The sequence below is a fragment of the Silurus aristotelis genome (genome assembly GCF_946808225.1).
Source record: "Silurus aristotelis genome assembly, chromosome: 5".
NCBI classification, from domain to species: Eukaryota; Metazoa; Chordata; class Actinopteri; order Siluriformes; family Siluridae; genus Silurus; species Silurus aristotelis.
In genome coordinates, this window is record NC_139578.1 from 21,242,559 (window position 1) to 21,255,779 (window position 13,221).

The 13,221-nt window shown below is 39.8% G+C and overlaps 1 protein-coding gene across 2 annotated transcripts in view; it reads left to right on the forward strand.

The window, feature by feature from the left end:
• The window catches only part of sema4f (sema domain, immunoglobulin domain (Ig), transmembrane domain (TM) and short cytoplasmic domain, (semaphorin) 4F), a 54,243-nt gene that overhangs the window by 12,858 nt on the left and 28,164 nt on the right, over positions 1-13,221 (forward strand). The window lies entirely within an intron of this gene.

Sequence of the window (13,221 nt, forward strand, 5' to 3'; positions counted from 1 at the left end):
TGGGACACGTGTAACGACCACAATGTAGTGCTCAGCTGTCTCTTTGTGTAATGGTGCACTTATAGAGTACTTCTGTGGAGCCTTCCTGTGTGAATATGCTGAGCTGGCAGATTTATATCTGGGATTGTATTCTGAACAGAGCATACTGGTCTGGCTTTTAAGGTGCAGCTATTTCATCTGAATTCGCAGGTGCCATAAAAGTGCGTTTACAGAAAGTCGTTCCCAGTCCGAGAAACATCTTAGAAGTTTTTTTTATTATTGTCAGTTTTCGCATCTTCAACCATTTCTACATTGTACACGTCTATTGTTGCTTACGTTTACAGCATCAAACATGAACGAAAACGCTCATATTCGATCCATTATTGCCCACTCTTGTTTGTTTCTCATTCATTTTTTTTTTCATTGCACTCGTTTTGCTCATACCCTCCTTTACTCATACAAAGGCTTATGGATGCCGTGCGTTGCTTTGGTTATATAACACACGTGCACAATTACTCAAACACACGCATGGATCTGCTTGTGAATGGTTTCTTGGATATAAAGGTTATTGTTCTTAAAAAAGAAAAGCTGCACACAGAAGTAATCACAAGCCCACACACTTGTAATACAGGACAAAAACATTTTCCTTATGCATATGTATGATTGCATATTATAGAACTGGTCCCTCAGGTTTGTCATGCTATTTCAGAAGGTTTTTAGTGCTGCAGGAGATCCTTTGTGTACTTCCGTTTCCCCTCTAGGTAACAGGCAGAGATCAGTAAACAGGTGAATCACTGAGGGGGGGAAAAAAAGAAAACCTGTTCAGCCTGCTGTATTGCTGTGTGTACAGTTTCATTTTGTACATATGAGTTCATTTATTTATTCTGCACTGCTACTGGAACGACCGATAGGAAAAGAGGAACTTAAGTGCGTTTTAAGTGCTTTAATCAAGAAATCAGGGTCTGTTGTAAAGATGTAAATGAATGTGAATACATTAAGCAGATAAACAAATGCAAATGCACACTTGGGTATCAGGACTGGGAAGTGAGAGAGCTACAAAATCAATCAAGCGAGAGCTTTTTTACTTTCATATGGACCAGCTATCGGATATAAAGCACATAATCAGACAATACATACAATATACCTGTTTAATGACATGGGTCATTGTATCATGCATTTAGTATTTATTCATTCATCCTTAGTAACTGCCTGGTGTGGGCCAAGGTGGGTTAATCTAAGGCACTGTTTTGTTCATTTTTTGGGAATTGGAATCAAATAAATTAGTAAAATATCACAAGCCATATTAGGTAAACCCACACACATCTCCTGAGTGATATAGCTGAGGTTCTTGAGCAGTCAAAACCCGAATTCACAAGCCGTGCTGAGATTTTAACTCTTTGGTAGAGTGGTAGGATTCGTCTTAATATCTTGTAAAATATCTGTATTAGATATAAGTATCTTCCTTGCATGAACCAGATATAGATAGAGCTACGGAAAAGTGTACAAGGGGGCTTCAGAGGAACTTAGGCAGATGGGAGAGTTGGGCCAGCTGTATTTTTTAGCAAATATTATACTGTGTTTGTGTGTATTTCAGTCCCCAGTGTTGGTTTAATGTGCATCATTCCCAAACAAACACACTTTGCTTTATAGCACCAGGATGAAAAATTTGTGTGTGGATTTAAATGAATATTTTCCTCTCGTTGAGGAAATTGGAAAACCATGCCGTAGAGGAACACCTTTCGGAGTAGAATAGCGTGTATGCGTTTCGGTTCGTACTCACACCTTTCCAAACAATCACTATAATCTCAGCAGTCGGTTTCCTCTTCAGCCTCCTTCCTGGTCTCTCAACCCGTAAGTTCCAATAACAACGTTGCATGCTAGTCTGTGGTAAGGAAGTTTGGCCATTGTTGTGGAGAAACGTCCAGGAAGGAAAAAGCCCCGCCTACTCACTTCCCATTTAGCTTCCTGTCGCGTTGATGATGCCACAGGGCTACGGAGATGTGGGAAACGCAGTGTGACCCTTTGACCTGTCTTGGCAGTGTGGAGAGTAGTACGTCTGATGATGGTAGCTGATCTTAGCCAGTTTAAATCGATTATCACCACACATCAGGAAGTAGAGTAACCGATATGATAATTTGTGCATGTTTTAGAGATCCTTTGGGACGGCATATGGTCACGCATGGAGAGTTCCTATTAGCTAAATGGATTCCATTATTTTGAATATGAAGTGAGTGTGCTTTTAGTATGAGGATGTGAAGCACTTTCCTTTTGCTTTCAGTGCTATGCTGTGAGCTAATGGCTGACTAACATATATTCGCTAAAAAGCTCTAAAGTGTGGCGGTGCGTTGGACGGACCTGGCTATAGGCCTGAGGCGGGCCAGAGGATCGTGTCTGCGTATTTTTCCTACGGGAACGCTACTCAATCAGGCTTACAGAAGCACATTTGCTGAAACCGGGTTTTGTTCAGTCTAGTCAGCGTGTGTGTGTGTGTGTGTGTGTGTGTGTGTGTGTGTGTGTGTGTGTGTGTGTGTGTGTGTGTGTGTGTGTGTGTGTGTGTGTGTGTGTGTGTGTGTGTGTGTGTGTGTGTGTGTGTGTGAGAGAGAGTAGCCCTAGCTTGTGTAGGGGTTTGATTGACAACCGGATGGAAAATGTTATGTCTGTGTGCAAGAATACATTTTACTGTAAAAATAATCACAAAATGGGGAACGTAGTCCAAATTGAATAGTTTTCCCAGTTATTTTTACAATAAACTACAATACATAATCAAAGTAATGTTTTTTTGTTTGTTTTTTTGCCCTAGCTGAAATGCCGAGGACACTTTTTTTGGACACGCATGTTCATTATACAGGTTTTACAGTGGCATTTTGTGTGGTGAGCATGTACACTAAAGTGAACATCACCTGGGATTTAGAAAGGAGGGCTTAAAAAAACTAAACAAATCATCATCATCATGATCATCATGAAAATTAGTTTGGTGAATTATGTGAATTCCTGGTTGCTAATGTTCTCTCTGTAGCTGAGGTAATCTACAGTGAGTCTAACTGTCATCTGCTGCTGTTTGTAATTTTTTTTCTTTTTTTATTGAGAAAATCGGATATATAGGAAACATACTTCAACGTGCAAACAAATATGCTCATGTATACAAACACACAAATTGATTTATTATAGAGTCTGAAAGCATGAAAATCATTTCACTAACAAGACTGCGTGTGTGGGCGACAAGTAGGTTCATGGGTAATGTAGTCCAGGGCGATATAACTGGCCTTTAGGAAGCTCTCTTGACCACAAGTGTTAATCCTTTATTTTTTTTTCTTTTGCTAGAAATCTGAGGTTGTTAAAGTTTCCTGAGTGTTCAGAATCAATCCACCCACAACACTCTTCCAGAGATATTTGGCTCCAGAACAGAAATACACTCACAGGTCATGTGACACAGGGCATTAAGTTGAAGGAAAGCTGTATTGATCGATGGGAAGGATTCCAGAAAACACCATTATCTCTCTCCTTCATACACACACACACACACACACACACACACACACACACACACACACACACACACACACACTCAGGGTACAATGTAAACTCCGACTCTGAATAACAATTCCCTATAAATAAAAGGGATAGATGTTTTCTTGCTAGACTATTATTGTTAGCAAGGCGGTCGTCTGTGTAGTATGTTATTATCACAGATAATGCTTCCTCACTGATGTTTAGACCTGTAATTTGTATCTAATGCTCTGCTAGCGTTGCTAATTTATACCAACGCTAACATTTTAACCAGCAGTGGTACCACTTGTTTAATTTGTCCGGTCAGACAGGCCTTTTCCAGCGTGTATCCATATCTCTCCACACATGTTAAAATGTAATTTCACACAGTGTAACCAAGCACGAGGAGCCTTAGCGCGTGCACAAATCTTTTCACAAGAGATTTCTGCTCCGTCTCCGGGAAAGTGGTCTAGAACAAAAGTGTCGCACCTGAAGCTTTGCTTTCCTTCTGTACTTTTTCATCAGTTTTAGAAAAGCCATTGTGTTGGTTAACTATAGCTTTTTGTGTCTTAGTACAATCAATTATCAACTGCTCCTATGAGCTACATACAATAACTTTAGTGAGCCGTGAAGTGGCTCAACCGCTACCGTTCTCGAAGACCTTCGTCATCAACATCATCATCATCTGAGCATGAACATGACTCTGCAGGAAGAGTGCATCCAGCTGGAAACAAGCCATCTTACTCTTTCAGCTCTCTCTCTCTCTCTTTTGTCCTTTCTCGCCATGACCGTTCAGTATAATTGCATCACAGTCCTTTGCAGCTTTATAACATTAGGCATTTATTGGAACTGATGTGAAATTTCATTTCCCTCAGTTGAAAAATTAACCCCTCATCCGTACTGACATCCCAAACGGGAAAACATCATGGAAAAATACAGCATATTTCATAAACAATCCCATACACTTCTTTTCTTTTTTTTGCCATTGTTTTGTAAACCATGTTTTTGCCTGTAAATACAGTACCAGTGACCATGTTTGCAAGCAAATGGAATGATTTCGACCACCGAATTCGAAAGAACTGTCTACTATGAACTCTGTCGAAAATCTCTATTTACATGTACTGTACATGTAATCCGAGCCAAAGTTACCATAGCAACGAAACGCATGATAATCCCGTCAGAGGGCAAGCAGCCATGTTAGAACTGTGTGTGTGCCTGAGAGCAAACCATCCTCCAGGTGCCCTTATGAAATATTACTTAAATGCGATATGTATGTTAAATTTTTTAACACATGACTAGTATCATAGCTGATTGACTTATTTTCCTATTGAACACAAGAATAATCCTAGAAAGGAACCTAGAGAGATGTTCGATTCCCATGAAGTTCAGTTGGATTACAACTCTTTCATTCCCACTAAGGTGTCATTCCAATAATTATATGTTAATAATATTAGTGCACTATAAATCCACAATGCGTGTGATGCCAAAGCCACCTGGTTAAACAGTTCTTTGAAAAAATGACCATTTTAAGGCATTTTTTATTTAATTTTATTTTTTGTATTATTTTTTTTAACACCGTTTGTGTGAAGTAGGCTGTGCTATTCAAGACTCTAAGGACCTGTGCTATTGTGAGCTGTGTATAATAAAAATGGGCTTTTTCACAAAAATAACAATTGCATGCTGGCTGGAGTCGCTGTTATTTACAGATGCAGAGCTAATCAGCAGAAACCATGGCGAGAGTCTCATCAAAGGTTGGCGTTTATTTCATTTTGAAAGCAGAACGAATGACGTTTTTGTAACGAATTAAGGAAGCGAATCCCACAAAGCTTTGATAAATGCTTAAATAACCACAGCTTGGTCAAAACACAGTCCACACCTCAGCTCGCTTAGTTCCTCGGACAAAATGTTTTTTTTTTAAATTTATTTTTTTTATGTGGTTGTGAAGTTCGTTCTCCGTCTGCTGCCCTTCATAGCTCTTTAAACTATAATGGAGAAAAAACCAGACACCTCTTTCTCTATATGTATATTCTAACCATAACTCTGGACTTTGTTTCAGATTTCAGAGGGGATTAGCACCACGCCTCTTAACCGCTCACCCACTACTGTAAAACCAGACACACACACCTTTCATGTCGGGATAGCAGTGTGCGCGAACAGTGTCGTTAGCATGTGCTTAATGCCTAGTATGTAGTAGGTCAGCGAGTAAAGGAATGTGAATGAACAGGAAAGATGATGACGGCACGTTTTCTTTTCACCCGATGCTTTTTGTGCGCACACACACGCGCGCACACACACACACGCACACCTCGAAAGCTGCACCGCATGCCGTGTATGCATAAGCAATGCTATTTTGAAAGCTTGCTGCAGTTATTATATGACCCAAAGCCTCTTGCTGTTAACTTCAGCTCTAACATTAAACATGACTGTTGGTAAACCTGAAAACGAAGCTCGGATACAAACACGCACATGTACACACAGAGCATTAACACATGATCTGTGTCTTGTCTTTCCTGTAGTGTGACATACCCACACTTTGCTATATGATGACATGCATAAAGTATAGCAATGGCTGTGAAAACAGCCATGCTTGGCAAAGATTTGGAGTGCACGGACAATTGCAAAAAATAAATAAATAAAAAAAGCCGCACACCCACACACACACATACGAGCCCATCTGCACCTAGCAATTTTTTTTTTTTACCATAATAAATTTACCGGAACAATTTCTCTACACTCTCCTTCACTGTGCGTTATGAATTATTTATGTCAGCTGATTAGTGTGTGTGTGTGTGTCCTGGGCCAGTATCCAGTTGGCAGAGCCAGAGTACATGTCTCAGTCTGACATCCTTGTTTAATATTAGGTCATCAGTCCTGAGGGGAAATCTGCTCTGTGTCTTTATGTGTGAGCACCTTTGGGAACATTTAAAAGGTGTGTGTGTGTGTGTGTATATATATGTGTGTGTGTGTGTGTGTGTGTGTGTGTGTGTGTGTGTGTGTGTGTCTGTGTGTGTGTGTGTTGCTTGAAGGTATGCCAACTCTCATTCCTAAAAGAATCTTATTATATGACCTCCCCACCAATCAGACCCAGTCGAAGCTGGCTACAGAGGAAGCTCGCAGGTCTTTCGCTCTGTCAACGCTTGGGCGTTTTCGCATCTCTTTCCCCGTTGCACTAAGTGGCTGTTCGTTCTTGTCCTGGCCTCTGCTGTGCTGTCAGCCGCAGACTCCTCTCCATCTGGCTACACGGCAAGAGCGAGCTCATGCAAACAGAGAGCGCCCGAACTTCCTGACACAACCCTGTCTGAACTTTCCACTTCATTTAGAGCTAAATATTTGAACAAATGATACCTCACACTTTCCCCCCTTGCCATATATATATATATATATATATATATATATATATATATATATATATATATATATATATATATATATATATATATATATATATATATATATATATATATATATATATATGTGTGTGTGTATGTATGTGTGTGTGTGTGTGTATGTATGTATGTATGTATGTATAATGTGTATATGTATGTATATGTATATATGTACATAAAATATATATATATATGTATATGTCACTCCCTGGCTCCTCTGTTGCCTTTAATGCATTTCATTTGTCACCGCTTTGCCGAAATGAATACACAGCTGTCTCGTTTCGACGAAGAGATATTCAGACACAACTAACTAACCTCGCTGTATGACCGCGCGTCTGGGTATCGTCTAGCGAGAGTGTGAGAAGAGGCTTTTGTTCAGAGAGCGAGGGGAACGTAACCAGTCATCGTCTGTTCTTCTGAGAAGACAAGGAATACTGTCGATGGCTGTCTTAAGGGTCAAAACATGACACAAAAGACACAATTGCAGTGTTCAGTAGTGGAATTTCGAAGGACTGAATCTCTTATTAGTCCCGTGGTGACACTATAATCTGTTCTAACAACAGATTAACGAAAGAAAGAAAGAAGGATAACTGTCAGTCACTGGTTTACTAAGAGACATACATGTGTGTTACAGGCTTCAGGTCATAGTGCAAAATTGTACATCCGGGCAACTGACTGGTCTGACCTGATTTGTGCCATGGTGTGTGTTTGTAGAGTGCGAACAGGGTTAAATCCTGTGAACTGATAAGATCCTTTTTAAAAACTAGCTAGTGGCCTTACCTTTTTTTGCTATTTCCGAATGTCTTTACTGATCACTCGTTTTGTGTTTCGTTAATCATTTTTGACATATGACTGTATGACAGGGTGTCTAGAACTCAGGTAGTTTTCACTTCTATTATGAATCATTAAGTGAATAGAAGCTTATGTTTTAAAAAAAGTAGGATTGCATGGTATTTTTCCTCTTTATTTGTGATTCTTTAATCTTCATCACACATGCCTAATTAGTGTGTATTAGTGAAGGAGTAGAAATGGATGCGAGGATTAAAGCGAGAGACTAAGATGTCTTAAGGAAGCATCTAATGACCCAGATGTTCGTGTGTGTGTGTGTGTGTGTGTGTGTGTGTGCGCGTGCGTGTGTGTGTGTTCGTGCCCATTTGCACTTTGCTTCTACAAAGAGGCCTGTGTCTTCCTGCTCCTCAGGGATGTTTTCATTTTTGCAGCCCTGTGATAACACACCTGCACTTCATGTGACACTTTATAAACAATCCGTGATCATCAGCCTTGCTTTTTTTTTTTTTGTTTGTTTTAGTAAGAAGTTGCCAAGTTGAAGAATAAAAGGTTAAATGGTCAAAAAATTTCCTTTACAGACCAGAATATTTGTTTTCATTTTACACAAATCAGGAACCAGTCAAAGGGATTCCTAAAGAAATCTGTGCAAAGCAGCTGTTTAAAATTGTAAACTGCTTCGAGTTGTTCATGTTTCAGCCCATTGTTTATTTTCATAGCTATGTACGAGACTCTCTTTTCTTTTTTTTTTTTTTCTTTCTCTCTCTGGGACAATGAGCTTATGCCTCAGGAGCTGCATTCATCTGCACTTTTGCAGTCTTTCTCACATCTCCATCCATGTACCTTGCTGACCTCCAGTTTTTTAGTTCTCTCTCTCGCTCGCTAGTGCACACAGAAAACAAACTCCCCTCTTTGAAATGCTTGTGTGGTAAAAATACTTAACTATTTAAACCATTTTTTACATTCTGTTTAAACATCTACAGACATTGACTGCAGCCTGACATTTGCTTTTAGGTGTCTCTGTCGGGGGTCCGATGGTTCTGGTTTTTTCTAGCAGTGTGTATAAGGGCTGTGACGGGGCAAGCCGGTGTCAAAAAGCTAGCGCTGCCTGATAATCGTCTTCTGTTGCTTCAAGTCTTTTGCGAACAGTTGTACTCCAACACACCACAGACTAGTGCCGACAGCCGTTCTTGCATTCTGTGCTCCTTGGATTGAAAAAAGTTGCCAAAAGGTCCATATTTTGTGGAAAAAAAAAACAGTATTCAGTAAAATCCCTTGTAAATTGGATGTCACTATAGCATCTAATAGCCAACAATCATGAGCTGTACATTTATGAGCTAAATTTTATGTAAAGTTACGAGCTAACCCACCAGACAGCCAGGAAGTTGCCTGTATGCTATGATGTTTAGGTGTTTCTCTTGTTTCAGTTTTACTACCTGACTAGGCCAAAGTCCCACAGTCTACACCAGGGGTCAACAACAGGTTTCTATAAATAGTATCAAACCGGTAGCCCTTCACTTTAATCGATACCCAAGAAGTAGCTCTCAGTTTCAAAAAAGGTTGGTGACCCCTGGTCTACACTAAACTATACGATACATTGGTGTGCTCTGTTTGCATCACATGTAAGCAAAGTTATTTGTATGGCAAGCAGCTTTATACTAACCCTAACCCTAACCCTAACCCTAACCCTAACCCTATCTCTCTCTCTCTCTCTCTCTCTCTCTCTCTCTCTCTCTCTCTCTCTCTCTCTCTCTCTCTCTCTCTCTCTCTGTGTGTGTTTTTAACCACAAACTGTGTACATGTTCTGCTAAGGATGCAGGTTTTTTTTTTTCCTTGACTTTTTGTTGTTTGCTCGGATTTGTTGGCGTTTTTCTTAACAGCTGCATATTCCTGAAACTGAGAACATCATGCGTCATCCGTGTACACCTCAAATTCCCACTAGTAAGTGTTTCACTATAACCACAGCATCAAGGAATGTTTGACCATTATGTAGAGCTTCACATTTAAACATGGACCCCAAACATTTCAGATGTGAAAGTCAATAAGGAGGTTGTTTGCTAGACGTTTTATCTATTTGCTCGCCAGAAAAAAATATATCCTGGAAATGAAATATGCTGCACCCAAGTTCCCAGTGGAGTGATTTGTCCAGCCCTAACAGCCCTAAGCATGTGATGAGTTTGGCTCTACCGGCACACAGTCTAGAGTGAAATAGTAAAAGAGGACTTTTAAAGGCACTGACACACCAAACCGTTTGTAAGCCAACTCCTGCTTTGGACACTGCAGCTTCTGAGAAGTGGCACAAATCAGGTGATTGATACTGTGTTTTATATACGATTGTAAAAGGATTCACTCTGGAGTGAGGATTTGAGCAAGGCTCATAATCTGTTTGCAACACATGTCATGACACTGATCAGTGATCTTTCTACTACTAACATGTACAGTGTTGTGTGTGATTTTGGACGCAGGATCATACAGGATTTTTGGATTGAGTGCAAACTCCTTGTATAAATTCGAGTGTTGTTTGTTTGACCTTTGGTTGCCACCAGCTCTCATTTGGAGATGTATTTTTTCCACTTGGTGCTGGATGCACGTGTTTTTAAAGAAGCACATGCTAACCTTCACCCTCACTGGTTGGTTGGTGTCGTATGATAGGCGAGAACTGACTGGTGGGTGGGAATTGGCAGGTGACCAAATTTGAGAAAAAGTGAAGGGAAACAAGCAAGCAAAAAAAATTTTTTATCCACCAGCTTCTATTTAATCGTACACTACTTCCTGTTATGACAAAGGGTGACCTTTTTATCATGTTAATTTCTTTTCACATGAATTCTTTTATATTTTCTTTTCTCATGCTGTCTTGCCAAAAAGCTAGTTAAACAGACACCAGATTAAAAGATGGTCAAAAGGTTGTTATTAATGTGTTTCCACGATATAGAGAGATTAGAACAAGATGCAGTCTGGTGTCATGCACATCCAGTGATTTTAATATTAATGTCGGTTTTATTTCCTGTTTATAATTCAAACCACACCGTGACAATCAAAACAGCTCTGACAATTTTTATGGGAGTGCAAAAGTGAGTAATTGCTTTATCCTAACTAAAGTTCTGTCATTTGGACACTAAAAATGTTCCTTTTTTATTTTAGCACAATGGTGTAACGCTTATTTTTTTCCAGACACATGAATGCTTCATTTCAAACAGAACACAGTTTGAGATTTTTTCTTTTTTAAGAAATTTTTTTTTTCTTCTTCTTTCTTGAGTGACGCACTCTGCTCTTCCTCTCAACAAGCTCGTAACCCACAACACTTCTCCTCTCCAAGCTGCTAACTGTGCTGAATGGCTGCCACTAAAAGATTGTCTGAGACCTGCTTTTGCAGGGGCAATGTGACAAAAGTTTTCCTGACACAACTTCGCATTTTCAGAGTCCGGAACTAATAGCTAATCCCCTACCGATCCCAGCTGGTATTCCATAGCTTTTTTGTTTGGGAAATTGTGAATGACTTGATGAAGGACAGGGAAGAGTGTCCCGGGAGGAAAGGCTTCCTGCCAGGAGAGGAGACGTTTGGGCATAATGGATCCTCTCAGAGCTGTAGGGGAAAAGGGTAGGGGGGGCAAGGGATGGTGAGATGAGAGGCATTGTGGAGTGGAGTGGAGTGTGGATACCTTCGTCTCAGAGAAGCAGAGAGGAACTAGAGAGGGTGAAAGGATTGAAAGTGCTGAAAGGAATGACAATCAGAAAGACAGATGGAGAGATCTGACAGATTTTTTTTTACTGGTTTTTGGGGCTTATTATACGGATCATCCCCCCAAAAAATTCTGGAAAATCATATTTAATGGGTTTCTTTGCTTTCTCTCTTTATAACATAGAGCTCATGACTCCACTTGGGTCACTTGAGATGTAGATGGCAATGCAGAAGATTTGATACCAACCATTATTATAGAGTCCTGTGTGAATAGATCACATTAATCTGCATAGAACTGATTTATTTATATATACAAATATGAATACATTTATATAAACACTTTGCTAAAGTATACTGAGCTCCTTATAAGGCTTTATAAGACATCAGGCCACGCCCAGGTCACACTAAATATGTATGCACCACTGATCCATTTTCTTTTTTTGCTCAGCTTCATTATTAATGACCTACTCGTTGTCAGATTTTCTGGGAACACATGTTTATGAAATTACTGAATCAGCCGATCAGCAGAATGCATAATATTATTCACATACATGATAAGAGCTTCAGTTATTGTTGATTTATATTTTTCCCTGCACACCACAGTTGGACACCATGGCTATTTGAATTGCTGTCGCCTTCTTTTCATTATTTTGCAGAATATAGCAAATAGACCTTAATCTCAGGATGTATCCTACAGGCCTTGCTTTGTCTTTATGTGGCAATATGCAATGGTTATAATGTTCAGATTATCAGTAAAGATATTTGCATGTTATTTACTCATCCATGGAAAGAAAGCACAAAAAAAGAATGGGCTTCAAGGTCGTCGAACGATAGTGTTAAATGCATCCCTTTGGAGGCTACAGTGCCTTGTTTTAGTTCATCTAATGATGCTTTCCAACATCAAATGCCACCGACTTTGTTAAGCTGCAGTGTAAGACACAAGAGTGTGGGCTTTTACACGCCGGGACACACCGCATCATTAAACGTGCGCCTGTGTGTGAGCTCTGTGGTCCTCTGCGTACGTACACGTTTAATATGTGCCGAAAATGACACAAGCTCACTTAGTGTGGTCAATGAAACTACATTATATAATATGCTGCATTTCTGCAGTTTTATTCATAAGACAATAAATAATGCACTCGTGCCTTTTGAGAATGAACGGTGTGTGGGTTTTTTTATTTGTTTCTGCCAAACACTTTGTCCAGTATTGTGCAACATCGGAGATAAAGAACTAGCAGTAAATGATTCGACAAGGTTCACAGGTTAGAATCACACTCGAAACTAAACAGTATACTGTTAAGTGTGTCGTGCAGCTGAGAAATGCAGTGCAAATAGAGTGACACCAGTGGGATTTCCTGAAAGACTAAGACAAATAAGAGTTAAAGTGTTACATGTGAGGGAGTGCAGAGTTTAGAGGAGACTTGTTATTCTCACAGATCTTTTAAAACCGTAGTGTATATTCAAACGTTTGCTCATTTACACCTCTATAAAACACACTCAGAAGCTTGTGTTGAGGGCTCAGTGTTCTATATGTGACGATGAACAGAGCAGCTGTGGAAGTGGACGGTGGGGTTTTTCGAGGATGGAAGGGAACGTCTTGTACAACACCCGAGGGGTGAGATTAGTTCATCAGTTACTGTTTTATGGTTTGGAACGATATATGCTTTAATGATCACACACATATGGATATTAAAAACTCAAGCACAGAGATTCATTCACACTCCCTCAAGCAGTATTTTCTTCTGTCGTACAACGTCTCGTAGTATTAAGGAGAAATACACTATGTCTATACCTGACAGAGAAATTCACACACCTTGTATGAGATGGACCGTGACTGGTGGTCAAGTTGATTAATCTTAATCTCTCATCTCTCTCGTTCTTTTATTTTTTGTCCCCTTGGATTCA